This window comes from Esox lucius, chromosome 17 (genome assembly GCF_011004845.1).
Source record: "Esox lucius isolate fEsoLuc1 chromosome 17, fEsoLuc1.pri, whole genome shotgun sequence".
Lineage (NCBI taxonomy): Eukaryota > Metazoa > Chordata > Actinopteri > Esociformes > Esocidae > Esox > Esox lucius.
Genome location: NC_047585.1, coordinates 39,430,145 through 39,446,281, shown reverse-complemented (window position 1 = coordinate 39,446,281; position 16,137 = coordinate 39,430,145). Strand labels below are relative to the sequence as shown.

The 16,137-nt window shown below is 41.9% G+C and overlaps 1 protein-coding gene across 4 annotated transcripts in view; it reads left to right on the top strand.

Annotated features, from left to right (window-relative positions):
• The first annotated feature begins 6,777 nt into the window (after positions 1 to 6,777).
• dlgap4b (discs, large (Drosophila) homolog-associated protein 4b) overlaps positions 6,778 to 16,137 on the top strand; it is a 142,484-nt gene continuing 133,124 nt past the window's right edge. For all 4 annotated transcript variants that reach the window (XM_029114325.2, XM_029114326.2, XM_029114324.2 and 1 more), the window contains exon 1: positions 6,778 to 7,092. The gene's annotated coding sequence lies outside the window, so the exon portion shown is untranslated. The remainder of the gene's footprint in view (positions 7,093 to 16,137) is intronic.

The following is a 16,137-nucleotide window of genomic DNA, read 5'->3' as shown; positions in this document are numbered from 1 at the left end:
GTGATAATTAAGTGAGCTGAGGAGAATTTACAGAACCCCTCCAATCCTTTCAAGAGGTGTTGACAGCGGGAATAAAGTGGAAGAAACCATTGTGGGGGAATATACAGTAAGGTTTGAATGCATTCTGCCTTCATACTCTCATGTCTGAGGGGCCTTCCTGGCTTCCTCTGTTCTTTTAACACCCCCGTCTTAATAAGTGCAGGGATGGGTGTCGTGAGGCCTGTGCGCCGTACGTGGAAAAGAACCTGCTGTTATTTAGATGATAAAGAAGCGTGTACTTCAATTCTGCCCGGGCTTTTGCATATGAAATACATACGGTACATTTGTTTGAAATCAAATAGAGAGGCTCAAGGATTAGGGTTTAAATCAAGCCCACCCACGACGCGCAGCACGATAGCATTGTATATTTTCCAGTTTTCATTTAAATCATTACTTTTGTTTTCTTTTGTACCCTTAAATAAATCAAAGTACTTAATGAATATGGCTGGCTTTGTTTGTCGGTCTGCCAAGTCGTTTAACAATGACATGATATCATCGAACAAAAAAGAATCTCTCTTCCTTTGTCTCTTGCTCTCCTTTTCTCTTTCTGTCAAACCAGGAAGGGAACAGAACGGGATGTTTAATTAACTTTGCACGGTGTGAAAGGCCTTCCGCTGACACCACTGACAGCCAGTTAAGTTGTTAAGATTTGGCTGAAGCTGTGTAACGTTGGCAGGGCACCGTGACGACGGCATGCGTGTCGACTCCGTCCGACAGGTATGGGTAATTGAACAGAGGGGGGGTGTGGCTTGACAGTAACAGGCGCTTTGACAGTGGTTTGTCTGGGTTCGCGGGTTTGACCCAACCTCTGAATGCCGAACAGGCAACATCCACAGTGTCATATTTTCCAATGGGTCATCACGGGATTTTCTCATCTGATGACGACATATCCAGTGCCTCCATTGACTCTGCTTCTAATGAAAGCCTGGACTGCTTCTTTAACGTGGTGTGTTGCATGTCATTCAGTAAAGCAGTGTACTGTATTTTAGTCAGGAGAGCAGCGTAGCTAATGCTAGCCAGTAGAGCCATGTACTGAATGTCAGTCAGGAGAGCAGCATAGCTAATGCTAGTCAGTAGAGCCATGTACTGAATGTCAGTCAGGAGAGCAGCATAGCTAATGCTAGTCAGTAGAGCCATGTATTGAATGTCAGTCAGGAGAGCAGCATAGCTAATGCTAGTCAGTAGAGCCATGTACTGAATGTCAGTCAGGAGAGCAGCGTAGCTAATGCTAGTCAGTAGAGCCATGTACTGAATGTCAGTCAGGAGAGCAGCATAGCTAATGCTAGTCAGTAGAGCCATGTACTGAATGTCAGTCAGGAGAGCAGCATAGCTAATGCTAGTCAGTAGAGCCATGTACTGAATGTCAGTCAGGAGAGCAGCGTAGCTAATGCTAGTCAGTAGAGCCATGTACTGAATGTCAGTCAGGAGAGCAGCGCAGCTAATGCTAGTCAGTAGAGGCATGTACTGAATGTCAGTCAGGAGAGCAGCGTAGCTAATGCTAGTCAGTAGAGCCATGTACTGAATGTCAGTCAGGAGAGCATCGTAGCTAATGCTAGTCAGTAGAGCCATGTACTGAATGTCAGTCAGGAGAGCAACGTAGCTAATGCTAGTCAGTAGAGCCATGTACTGAATGTCAGTCAGGAGAGCATCGTAGCTAATGCTTGTCAGTAGAGCCATGTACTGAATGTCAGTCAGGAGAGCAACGTAGCTAATGCTAGTCAGTAGAGCCATGTACTGAATGTCAGTCAGGAGAGCCCACTGAATATTCTGCAGGTGTCGTCACCGAAAAGAACCTTATGAAAGCCCACATCCAACATCAAAACCCAATCCTTGAAATGGAATTCACAGTGAAATGAAGAGGAGAGAAAATTCTAAAACATCTGTGGTGGCAGAACACCAAATGATTGGCTGCTAGTGGAAAAAACGCAAAAAAGATGTCCTGCTGCCCAAAGCCGTGACACCTAGATCTAAAAGACAGCTCCTTCGCCTTTTTTCCTATTTCATGCATTGCGTCAGGAGACATTCATACAATAGATCGTATTGCAAATAGTTACCTTTCTGTCATTCACTTGAAATACTGTATGTGGGCACACCATTTGCATGCACTGCATAAATGTTATTGAAAAATGTTCTGCCACAAATCTACTATAAATCTCAATTTGAAATTCAACCTGTCTTGTAAGCCCACTCTTCCGAGCTTTCCACTAAAGCTCCAAAATGAGAACCAGCTAAACAATTGCTTTGGTGCTTTTTTCTCAAATGAGCTACATTTTCACATCCTTAGTACACATTTCTGAAACAAGTGATTGGAAATACTTTTTTCCCCAAAAAAACTGAATCCAACTGTTTTGTTTAGATCTCTCAAACATTACAAATGCCCAGCCTCGGTTCCAGCTAACGAAGGCTCATTTTGACTAAAACGTAAAAATCATGTTTCATAAGCTACTGGAAAAAAATAACAATATGGTTGTGTTTGCAAAGGTCTTGTTTATTATTTACATACAAAAAAGGTATGATTTCCAATAACACAATATCAGTATTATTATTATTACATGGTTACTGTAGGCTTTCTTCTGTCACATACTTATATGGAAATAGAGCTAATCTCTTCAAAGACTTATTTAATGATGTAGTCTCACGAACTGAGACAGCTACATCATTCACTACAAAACATACTGTAAACCTGTACTTTTGGGATGGCAGATACATAACCCTTGATAGCGAGACTCTTCAGAGGGTGGATAAACAGCCCAGTTCATCGCCTGTGACCCGCTCCCCGTCATCCAAGACCTCATCAGTTTGGCACTGCACAAGAAGGCCCTAAAAGAAAAACAGTTACCCATGCCTCAGACTATTTTCTACATGACCACACCACGGCAGGTGGCATCAGTGCCTCATGTGTGGAACCATCGGAGACATGGACAGCTTCTACCCCCTCCTGTGTAACAAAACTGCCAAATGAAACATTATCAATGTCAGGGATGGTGACATTTTTTGACACGACCTCTCCAGTACTGAATATACTGCCGTGTCACACATTTAATTGTTCAGGCCCTGTACTCCAGCGATGTTACCGTCTACTGTCAATGCACAGCTACACCTACCTGTAGGTAAAAAGACCCCAACAACCGGTCCTCCCTGAAAATGGTAATTGTTGTTTATATATTTTCTTTTATATTTTTGCTGTTTTTGAAAGAGACATCATGTGTAGGTTTGTTGTGATAATGCATTCCATATTAATTTTCAGTTAGCTACTCAATTCTATTGGTAAGGTCAAGTCAACAGAGTTGTAAATTGAAGACACATTTTTTTATCTGAGACTGACACTCACCATCCTGAAGAACAACTAAAACATTTACTGTAATGTTAATATGTGATGTACAGTTAGTCCAGAAATAATTGGACACTGACACAAGTCTTGTTATTTAGAATGTTAACCAAAATGTATTCAAGTTACAGTTATATAATGAATATGGGCTTAAAGTGCAGTCTCTCAGCTTTAATTTGGTATTCAAAATTGTGTCAGTGTCCAAATACTTCCGGACCTAACTGTACTGGGTTCTGTGATATGTTGTGTGTTGGCAAATAAACCAATGAACTCTGTATATTAATTTGACTGTAAAAAATGTTTTATCTAAATGTTTTTGTTGGTAAAAGATGCACAGCGTTTCTTTAATTTAAAGTTTTAATGTAACACTGGCTGCATTGTATAAGCATGCAAGTATAAACATTTACAGTTTATGCTTTAGTCATTGAATAGACCTTATCAAGAAACTTGATAAGTGTGTTATAAGATAGCTCAGTAGGACAACCACACAACACATTAATAGTAATTATTTTTTACTGTAAGTATATTTTAATATCAGCATTGTTCTCCAGATAAACAATTGTCTTTTCAAATATGATTGGCTTAATTTCTCACACAGAAATAGGGCTGACAAAAGACATCTGTAGTTTGTGTTGCTTGAAGTAACCCATTGTCCTATTTTCTTTTCTAAAATGTTTGACATCCACTGAAGTCTATGGCTAGAAACTGACAGAAGACAAAACAAGATACGACAGGCAAAAGGTAGTGATTAATAAAAGCTCTAATAAGAATGAATTTATCTTCAATTAAACTAGATTGGGTTTACCAAACAGAAGAAAAAACACTAAAGCAGGAGAAGACTATTTGGATTTACAGTGCTCTTCAGAATTATTACCACACAAGTAAAAAAATTAATCTCAGGAAAAGGCATTTAGAAAATCCTGTTGTTTAATAGCTTGACCTTACACACAAAATATGACATAAATCAAATCTTTAATAGTGGTGAAAATGTACAAAGAACAACAAATAGTTAATCAACAAATACATATGATTCCAAAACCTTGTCACAATACTGTACCCCTTTATTTAGTGCATTATATCACATTGTGCTTCTCCTATAGGAGAACACTTAGCAATGGATGTGAGACCATTCATCCATGTAGAATATTCGCCAGATCCCTCGGTCCTTGGTCCTAGCTTTTGCACTTTGCTCTTCAGCTCACCCCACAGGTTTTCAATGGGCTTTAGATCAGGGAACTGGAATATCCATTGCAAAAGCTTGATTCCTTGGTACGGGAAAAATATTTTGTGTGGATCTGGAGGAATGCTCCAGACAGATTAAGATCCAACAAAAACCTTGTTTTAGTCTCCTGGCTGAAGGATCCGCATTTTCTGTAAAATCTCCATGCGTGTATGGATAACATTGCATCCATGGCCTTTACAAGCAACAAGGACCCACAGCGTCACATATCCACCACCACAGATCACAGGGCATTGTTCCTGCATGACCATCCTTTTCACAACAAGCTCGCCTCTGGTGTTTCTGGCCAAAACGCGCTTGTTTTGTCTCACCTGACCATAGTACTCAGTCACAATCAAAGATCTAAATACATTTAGCCAAACCCAAGCAGGGATGTTTATGTCTTGACGAGAGCAAAGGCTATGGAGAAGTGCAGTGTGTGGTCATGGATATGGCATCTAATCTAAGTTTTGGAGACTTGGGGAGCCGAAGATTGAGCCAAACTTTGCAATTCTTTACCGTGCTCCATTAGTCCTTTTTAACCCATCAAATCATCCTCCTCACTGGTCGTGGGGACAAATGCTGATTTAAATGTCTTATCTGATCCAGACAATGAAGATGGGTATTATCAGGCATGTATAGATTATAGCCATCGCCTAATTTATGAAAGTTCATTACATTTGTGTTCTTTGACCTTTGCCGTGTTGATAAGTCATTTAGTTTGGCATGTGTCACTGTGTACTTACACCCCAGTAAAACCGGAAGTCGTTGTAGACTCTAAACATACTACCACAAGATACTTAGAACTGGTTAATCAGAATTTTTAGGCTTGGCAATATTAGTGAAATGTAATATTGAGAATAATATTTATTTAGCTTAATTCCTTTTTCTGGAAATATAGGCAAGATTCCTCTCATATTTTGAGTGTAAGCTTGAGCTGATAAACCACAATTACATTTTATTATATCATTTGGCAGGTATTTACCAAGGTGTGTACAATCAATACTACCATTTTGGTCACAGCTGTACTAAAAGTACTGAATCCATAGAGTAGGTTATTTTATTTGTTATCCCAAATGCTCAGTGATAATAAAACTTGTAAACATCCAACTAAATCCTGGCAAGATAATCCCGTTTCACAATAAATATATTGATGTATATTTTTGTGTAAGTGTAATTTTCGTATACTTTCTCAGTTACATTTGGCTACACACACCGTTTCCTTGCAGTAAGATGGAAGTCATTACGTTGTTTCACTGTCACCTGTCTAGTTTTCTAGGTCAGCGTTAAATGACAGTAAGGAAGCGTTCACACTATACTACTACAGTAGCATTACTCACATCTTCTCGTCTGCAGCTTCATACAGTCACGGATTTTCCTCCCTTCTGACCCCTGTCATCGCCCTTTCACAGATTCTAGCCTTTTCTTGTGGTGAAAGGGCAGTGTGTGTGTGTGTGTGTGTGTGTGTGTGTGTGTGTGTGTGTGTCTGTGTGTGTGTGTCTGTGTGTGTATGAGTGTGTGTGAAAGAGACAGATAAAATGAATGTTTTGGGGGAGGGGCGTATATATCACATATATATATATATATAAATATATATATATATATTTTTTTTTAAAACAACAGTGAATATATTATAGCGCCTTTCTATTGCAGCTGCGACCTCCCATTGGGATCTCATATCAACCCCGTCAGTTGAAGAGAAGGTTTTAATAAGGCAATTTAAGATCTCCTACTGTGCTTTCCACGTCAGAAATTCCAGTGTTTTATAAGCAGGCCCACATCTACATTCATGGTTTAAGGGAAATCTAGCGATGTAAGCCTTATGGTATACTAATTAAATAGCATGTGTTATTTATTTTTTAGTGCAGCGATATATCTTCCAATTTCGTTCCTAATCCTCAATCGTCATGTCAATCGCTGATTAAAGGAAGCACCAATGTAGCCTTCTCTAGTCTAGGCGTGCGGTGAGCTGGCCGTGGTGCTGAATCTTTCTCTCAATTCAAATGTGCTTTTCTGGTTTGGGAATCTCTCTCTCAATCTCTGTCTTAATCTCGCTCTCCCCCTCTCTCTCTCTCTCGCTCTCTCTCTCTCTCTCTCTCTCTCTCTCTCGCTCCCTCTCTCCCTCCTTCCCTCCCTCCCTCGCCTGCATGCTTTGCCTCATAGAGCCCCTGTCTCGACTGTCCCCTAATGCAAACGTGAATGAACTGCACAGTAATGGGGATATCTGTGAACCGGGGCGCTCGCATTTCCACTAAGAGACAGACAGACGGCACGGATGACTAACAGACTCAACTCGACGTCCAATGGTGCGATTTAAAAACGGGAGCCCGTGTCCATTTGTCGTACTAGTGCTCATAAGCTTTTTTTTTTTCTGAAAACGCTACAGCTGGTCTTCAAAATATAGCACTATTTGGAAGTTAACACCCGAAATAGCAGGATAATCGCAAGGATAGTCTGGTTTAATCATTCTACAGACCGACAAACACCCAAGTTCCGGACTCAGAAGGTAAGGTTGGTTAACATAGTTTGTGGTTCATGCAAATGAAATACATATATTAACCAAAAACAAGGCACTGAAAAATACATATTTATGTCTAGAAAGCTACTTGTTCGGCCCCTGCTTACAGTACGTGGTTGGCATACATTTATTTCGACTGTTGTCGATGGTGGTTTTAATTACTGTGTTGAGTATTCTGGCACTCCAATGTTAGGCTATACAGAAATGAATTGATGCGGCGTGTGGGGGGAAAAGAGAGTATGTAATTTTTTCCCACTATTTTTTAGTCTTTTGTGTATTAATAAGGATTTTTAGGTCGATTTGCAGCAAAAGAATTCAACAATTGAAATAACATTTGCTAGTCACACTGCTGAACTGATTGTCAGATGTTGCGAGAGAAGAGGGTTGGGCGCCGAGTGGCAAATTTCGACCGAGGACGAGAAAGTGTCATATTTAGGAATTCATGAATATAGTATGAGCTATTTCTCCGAGTGTTGTTATTTTGCGCATGATAACTGAGTGTAGCCAGCAGCCACAATGTCAGATGCAGTCAAAAAGCCTCTCCAGCCACGACTCATGCAAAACAATTTCCTTGGCTGTCGAAAGCGCTAGTAAAACAAAACCGGGTTCGATTACTTTGAAGGTAAGACGACGTGCGATCGGGACTCGACACTAACTGTCAACGCTGACCCTTTGCGGTATCCTGAAGTCTGTGGTTGTTGAGTTGGCATATCTGATGTTCTGCAAACCTCGCAGCGAGAAAATGTACTTGCAGAATAAATGTTCGCACTATTTGGATGAAAGCTGGACAGAAAAAAACCTGGAGCTTACCACCCGCTGGGATGTCAGGTGGCACTGATGGGAGTGTTGGTAGCAAAGTACGCCTGCATTCAACAACACATATGAGTCGGCCGTGGGCCAGCGTATCATATTATGTCCGCTGTAACTTAGTAAAAGGTTGACACGCTTTGTAACAAACTTCTAATATGTGTGTGTGTGTAGTATGGGGGGTGGCATTACTGTTTTCTTATTCTCCTTTTTCTCGCGGATCGCGACCAGGTTACGCAGTTACCTGGGTGATAGTTACGCAGTGCGATAGTTACCGCTATCACACTAGCCTTAGGCTATTCGTGTAGATATAGGTTTGAAAAAAAATGGTAGGGAAAAGCAATATGACAGCTCCAGCCAGGGTTGGGTAGGTGACTTTTTAAATGTAATCAATTTGTTACAAGTTACCTGTGCACAACTGTAAACAGTAAGGTAACTTTTGGATTACTCAAACTCAGTAACATAATCTGACAATTTTTATGTTAACAGACATTCGAAGACAATTTGGAATATAACCAATTTAACAACACTTATTTTTTCAATAAATATTTGAGTTTACATACTTTATCTGGCCATAAATGGATTTTGCATTACATTATGGTTTATGTACAATGCCTTTGGGATCTCTTCAGACCCCTTCACTTTGTCCACGTTTTGTTGTGTTGTGGACAACATTTATAACTGATTAAATAAATTCAAATTGCTTTCAATATAAACACAGTACCCCATAATGACAAAGCCAAGCATTGTCATGTGTTCCAATCTATATGAAAAGGAAAAACTGAAATAGCTCATGTACATAAGTATTAAGAACCTTTGCCATGGGATTCCAGAGTGATTTCTGATGCATCCTGGGTCCTTTGACTGGTCCATGCGATGTATTTAGAACTTCATCTGAGTCCATCTGTGGCAAACTAAATAGATCGAATTGCGTTGATGTATTGATCTGGTTAAGATTGTAAACAAATTCCTCAACTGTTGAAACTTCCTAGGAATACAGTGGAAATACTAAGGCCATTGTGAAACTAACTAAGTTTGGAACCGCCAAGACTCATCCTAGGGCTGGCCGTCCAGACAAACTAAGTAACTGGGCAAGAAGGTTCTGCAGAGGTTTGAGAACCTGCCAGAAGGACGTCGATTTCTGAAGCACTCCATTAATCGTGCCCTCATGGTAGAGAGGCTAGATGAAAGCCCCACCTGTGTAAAAGGCAAATTAGAAAAAATATGATCTGGGCAGATGAGACTATATTCAAATAATTAGGGCTGACCATCATGAACTGGGTCTGGCAACAACAACGTTATGTTCATCACTTGGCTAACACCATCAATACGGTGAAGAATGGTAGTGGGAGCATCATGCTATGGGAATGCTTCTCAGTGGGACTAGGAGACTGGTCAGGATTGAGAGAAGAATGAACGAAGCAAAATGGAGAAGCCTCTGAAGATATTATGATCCAGAGCACACAGGACTTCAGACTGCGTTGAGGATTCATCTTTGAGCATTACAAGAACCCTAAGCTCACAGCCAAGACAAGGCTGGAGTGGCTTTCAGACAAGTCTGTGAATATCCTTGAGTGGGCCAGCGAAAGCCCAGACTTGAACCCCAGTAAACAGTGAAGAGTCCTGAAGATCACAGTTCCCCCGATGCTCGCCATCTAATTTGGAAAATACTGCCCAAACTCTGGGGTGCAAAGCAGGTAGACACATACCCAAGAAGTCTCAAAGCTGGTAATCACTACCAAAGGTGCTTCGAAAAGGTACTGAATAAAAGGTAAAAGTACTTATTTACATGAGATATTTCACTTTCAATAAATTGATACACAATTCAAAAAAATGCCTTTGCTTTGTCATTATGGTGTATTGTGGGTAGATTGATGGCAAATAAATCAATTGAAACAAATTATAAAAATGTAGTCCAAGACAATGTGTAGAAATAAAAAGGTTGTGAATATTTTGTATTTTCTAAAACATTGTTTTCAATTTCAGCATAAAGATTGGACTACATCTATACATAAAACACTAAAGGTCTGTCAGATTTTCAGTCATTCCACTTTATTCAGAAACCCATGATCTTCAAGAAGACTTTTATCCTGAACATAACCCAGAATCTAAGGATGCTCAGCCTTTTCTGTTAATTTTGTTTCTAGTGCTTCCAAACATTGTTGAAAAATTAATAGTAATTTCGAGAAAAATATATTAATGAGATTGTTTATAAAGACCAACATATCTGAAGCTTTTCACATGTACACTAAATTTGCAGATGTTGGACATTTTGCCAGACAGCCGCCAACATTTTTGAAAGCTTGTAGAAACCCATGGCATGCACAAGCACATGTGCCAATGTGAACACCTGCACACAGATACGTTTTACCCGAGCAAACGTAACCTGCGATTATTAGGAAAACCAGTGATTCATTTTCAAAACTCATGATACAGAAATACACAGCGATTCTACACCTAGATTCTTAGCTTAATGTCAAGGTTGTCAGCAGCCAGTGATAACCAATGATTTCACTTTTCTGTGGTCCAGAGCAAGTAGAATCACATGGCGTACCTGTATTCAGTTGAGGTTGCGGCCTCTAATTGAAATCGTGCCTCCTCATCCCACATGCTGATCACACACACTTGAGGCCCACAACTGTGGTTTGAATAGTAATGTATTTAAGACAATAAAATAAAATAATAAAATGTGTCATAAGTATTCCGCAAGCTTGTTCTTTTAGAATGTATCTATGTATCTGTAATCGGATTACAATATTTTTGCTGGTAATGTAACTGAATACATTTCATGTTTTTACAGTTACATGTGACAGACTTCATGTAATCTGTTACTCCCCAACCTTAGGTAGATCCAACATTACCTCGGTTCCCTCTAATAGCCACAATGGAATTGTTGCATATTGCTTATAAGCATGTCCATCCAGTTGAAATCTGCTGAAGCGCCAGTTGGCAGTGGCAATGCTAGCCCCTTTTGACGTAGTGGTTGTTTTTGGAACGGAGCAATGATGACTCTGCTAACAAGAGATTATGACCACCTCCTTGCTCTGGTCCCACAATTAGAGTCATTTATTCTATTAGCTAAAATGAGTCATGGCATTTAATGTACAGAGTGACAGATGCTAGCCCGGCCTAAGATAGACAACCAATCAAAAGCAATCAATTGGATTTCTCCTCACCCTTTATTCAGCTGTACAGTAATCCATAATTGCCAATAGACTTCATTAGTTCTTCTTCTGGAGCAGGAGTGCCATGAGGGGAAGAGAGGTTGTTGGCCCTGAGTGGTGAGTGGACTATAATGTGCCTGAATCCAGAAAAACCTTGGGCTTAGCACCAGCGTCCTTTGAACAAGGCCTTTTTTTAATGACCTCAATAGCGTGGCCTAACTGTGTGGAGTGCCCTCAATTTGGGTGTGTGGGGGGGGGGAGGGGCACTTGCAGCTAGTTTTGAGTGTCTCTCCTTTTCTCACTCTCTCTCACTCTTATTTTCACACTCTTACGCACTCACTCATGTCGTCTCTTTCAGCCGCACTCATTTTCCACTCTCTCTCTTGTAGTACACAAACACCCACCCACACACACACACACACACACACGCACACGCACACGCACCCACACACACACACACACACCAACACAGGGATAGGGTCCTGTTTTAAAATATGTATCATAAGCTTTTGGTTGTTGATGTTTACAGAACACCACTTCCTTCCTGCATCATTCTGTGGATGTCAGTTCAGCTTCTGAGTGTTCTGGCCGGGCCCAAACCACGTGGCACCTCCCTTCACAAAAACCTGCATGCAGTATAACTCGGACTGTTTTACTGTAACCTACTTAACGGGTAAAAATAACAAGCTTGTGACCCCTGAGAGTACGAAGGGCAGGTCACAACCATTTCCTCCCATCTGCTCGTGGGGGTTGGGTTCAGGTCAGCAACGTGCACAATGTATGTCTCCGGCTGTATGGGATATCTGCAGAGACAGAGGCGTGCACTCTGGTTCTCAGATGGACAGCTAGATTACACCGCGTTGCATCAACGTGAAACAGTTCTGAATTCTGGGAGAAAGCTGTTTTCCTGTGCGCTGACGGCTTCCGCGAGCATCTTTATTCAGGCCGGTTGCATCCAGTGCAAAGCCTAGGTTGTGTATAGGAGGTGTCATAGCTGGTTGACAAGAGAGGAGACCGAGATTTATATCGTCATTATACTGACTTCTGGGCTGAGGTGTGAGGGGAGGAGTTCAGGCGCAGCAGGACACATACACAGATATTGTAAATTGTCAGGGCATCTGCTTTGAAGTTAAAGCTCACGCAAATGGATGAAGTTGCGACTGTGTATATTTAAATGACCTTACTCAAAGGAATGACGCCATCTTTCTCTGCTTTTGTGCAAACCCTGGCAAGTCTCAAGTGTCCATATCAACGCGTGTTTTGTTTCAGTGTAAAAATCCCCTTTCAGTTCTACTCAAACCTGTAAAGATCATAGCTTAGCTTTGTTTCCATTCAAATCAGGCTCAACGAGTGTATGTGTTTTTCTGTTAAAGGACCTTAAATTACCCTCCCGAGCATTTTCCACATCTCCAATGTAGTCGAAAGTGTGAATACTTTAGTCTGTGAAAATGTCAAACAGCCCCTCTCCATATGCCAGAAGATGTTTGTGTTTTTAAAAGTCAGACACGCTTGTTAAATCATTGACAGGGGGCTCTGTTGGAAAAAGCTAACTCCGTTTCCAATTAGGCAGCCAAAATGCAAAAGAGAGCAACAAAGAATATCGAATAGGAAGTGGATGTTGATATTGCCGGGTGATAGTTAGTACTGAACAGAAGTAATCCAGACTGTTATCTCCAGGGCAACTAGATTGGAACACTGATCGCCAGGAAGACATGTGAATGGAATTGAGCAGTTTTTGTTAAACGTTGTTAGCTATGAGCTGGATGCTTTGCATTGTCTCATCGTGTTACTGTAATAGGAACCAAGGCAAGTGAAACAAAATGAATTCTGTACACTCAACCTGACCACTAGACTTTTTCAAGTATACCGACTCCAGTTTTCACTTCTCTTTTAAGACCTACTTAAAAGATGTCTTAAAGAGGTCTCAGTGCTTCAGTGTAGATATTAATTTGTCAGCTAGCAGTAGCCTCACATGGTCTGTGTTCTTGATTTACCTTTCCTGGTAGCAGTGCGTGCTTTATGGGCCGGGGTCCGTCAGCACCTAATGCATAGAGATGCATACGGATATGAAATGAGCAGGTCGTCTTTCTGTCTGCCTCGGTTGTGTCTGTTGCCTGCGATGTGTCTGCTCGCTCACAACACAGTTGCTGAGCATGACTCCATGAGGCGAGCCGGATTAGAGTCACGAGATACCTTGTGGATGCAAGGGAGGGTGGCGGGCGTGTTGAACGCAGCCTCTGTTTTTGGCGATTACATGTAATTGGTCAAATTAGTCTAATGTTCAGCTGGCGTCTCAAAGTGTGAGGAGCTGTTTGCTTTGAACAGCTCTATCGGCCAAGCTCTGCCGTCTGTACAGAATGGGGCGGGGCATTGGTATGGTCGGCTGCCACGGTTGGCGTGATCCCTCAGGTCACTGTTTGGACCCCTCTGTGGTCGAGGAGGATTCTGCCGGCCTTGGAGAAACATCTCACGCAGCATCAAGGAAAATACTCCTCTGTGTACCAGACGGTCCCCAGCTACGACAGCAGTGGGTTTGCTTCAGGTGGCAGGGAGAACTCACTGCTTTGGAAAATGCTGAAACCCGTCCCTATGTATTATATTGGCAATTGCTTTCTCCTGGAAGTAACCTGCCACACTGTTAAGAGAACCGTGAGCCGCTCATGTCAGGGAAATAACTGGCATGATGCTCACAATCATGGCACAGTGGGGTCTGTCTATGTTTCTACTGAGGGCTCGTTGGGGTCTGTCTATATTTCTATTCAGGGCACTGTGGGATCTGTCTATGTTTCTATTTAGGGCACGGTGGGGTCTGTCTATGTTTCTATTTAGGGCACTGTGGGGTCTGTCTATGTTTCTATTCAGGGCACGGTGGGGTCTGTCTATATTTCTATTCAGGGCACTGTGGGGTCTGTCTATGTTTCTATTCAGGGCACAGTGAGTTCTGTCTATGTTTCTATTCAGGGCACGGTGGGGTCTGTCTATGTTTCTATTCAGGGCACAGTGAGTTCTGTCTATGTTTCTATTCAGGGCACTGTGGGGTCTGTCTGTGTTTCTATTCAGGGCACGGTGGGGTCTCTCTATGTTTCTATTCAGGGCACGGTGGGGTCTGTCTATGTTTCTATTCAGGGCACAGTGAGGTCTGTCTATGTTTCTATTCAGGGCACTGTGGGGTCTGTCTATGTTTCTATTCAGGGCACAGTGAGTTCTCTCTATGTTTCTATTCAGGGCACGGTGGGGTCTGTCTATGTTTCTATTCAGGGCACAGTGAGTTCTCTCTATGTTTCTATTCAGGGCACGGTGGGGTCTGTCTATGTTTCTATTCAGGGCACAGTGGGGTCTGTCTATGTTTCTATTCAGGGCACTGTGGAGAGATGGAGAAGTAAGGAGGGTGATGGAGAAGTAAGGAGGGGAGGTGGAGAATTAAGGAGGGGAGATGGAGAAATAAGGAGTGGAGGTGGAGAATTAAGGAGGGAGAGGGAGAAATAAGGAGTGGAGGTGGAGAATTAAGGAGGGAGAGGGAGAAATAAGGAGTGGAGGTGGAGAATTAAGGAGGGAGAGGGAGAAATAATGAGTGGAGGTGGAGAATTAAGGAGGGAGAGGGAGAAATAAGGAGTGGAGGTGGAGAATTAAGGAGGGAGAGGGAGAAATAAGGAGGGGAGATGGAGAAGTAAGGAGGGGCGATAGAGAAGTAAGGAGGAGAGGTGGAGAATTAAGGAGGGGAGAGGGAGAAAATAAGGAGGAGAGATGGAGAAATTGTTTGAAATGTAGTGGCAGTGGTTAACTGCATGTGAGTAGTAAGTATTGTATATATTCCAAGGGTAACGACTAGTGTTAAATTACCTTCCTACAAAGTACACATTAAACAAATTGCTGCTGACATGATTTACATGCTACATAAACTGACAATGGCTTCAAGCCATGCTTTTCTAAACCCACAATTAAATGGTTTATCCTCCAAGGAAAGCTAACAACAAAAAAAGCCAATCGTTCAGAATTCCGACTCTCTGCTAATGACTACATGTTACGCTCCAGCACCACCTTAGGTCCAACAACTCACAGTTGCCTCCTGAGAAATTGCTCTGAAACTGAAGCTCACTGTTGCTTAGTCTTAAACATTTTCTTAAAGAGATGGGGATTTTAAACGTTCTGTTAAGACAGCGTCTACACAGAGCTGTATCCTGCCCCATAGTGCCAGATGGGTGGGGTTTATTGGCTTTGTGGTCAACGCAGCACTTAATTTGTAAATCTGGAAGTCCCGGAACACATTGGGGCGCAGGAGAGGTATGGATCCGGTTGGCAAATTGACACGAATAAAGCACACTTGTAGTGTAAACAGCGGAAAACAATAAGTAAAAAACTTTTATAACCTTGTCTGTCAGTGCTGAGGCTGCAAGAGGCTACAGGAAAAGGCAACTTTTTGAATTCTGATTGCTTTTAGCAGAATGTTTACCATGCACAGCGAACACAGAGTTGGAAAAAGACAAGTTAATGCACATCAGACCGGACCTGTGTATAGCATAGTAGGTGCCGGAACAAAGGGAAAGTCTGAGAGGTGCTGGATTCTGTTCCAGCAGGATCCAAGCTCCAATTAACCACGGACCCAGCGGTTCCGTGGTACCATTAAATAATGAATATGGGCCCCAAAGTGCAGTCCCTCAGCTTTCATTGGAGGAAGGGTTGAGGAAGTATAGCTCTTTAATGTGTAGCCCCTCTTGTTGACAACTGACTCAAAAGCTGTGTCATGGACAGGTGTGGGCTATTCCTTCCTTATTTCTTCATCAATTAAGCAGGTAAAAGGTCTGGAGTTGATTCCAGGTGTGGCATTCGCATTTGGAGGCTGTTGCTGTGAACCCACAACATGCAATCAAAGGAGCTCTCAATGCAAGTGAAACAGGCCATCCTTAGACTGCAAAAAAAAATTGTTTAGAGAGATAACAGGAACATTAAGGTAGATTAAACTAAGATCAACCTGTAGCAGAATGATGGGAAGAAATATGTGTGGAGAAGGCTTGGAACGGGTCATGATGTGAAGCATACCACATCATCTGTAAAACACGGTGGA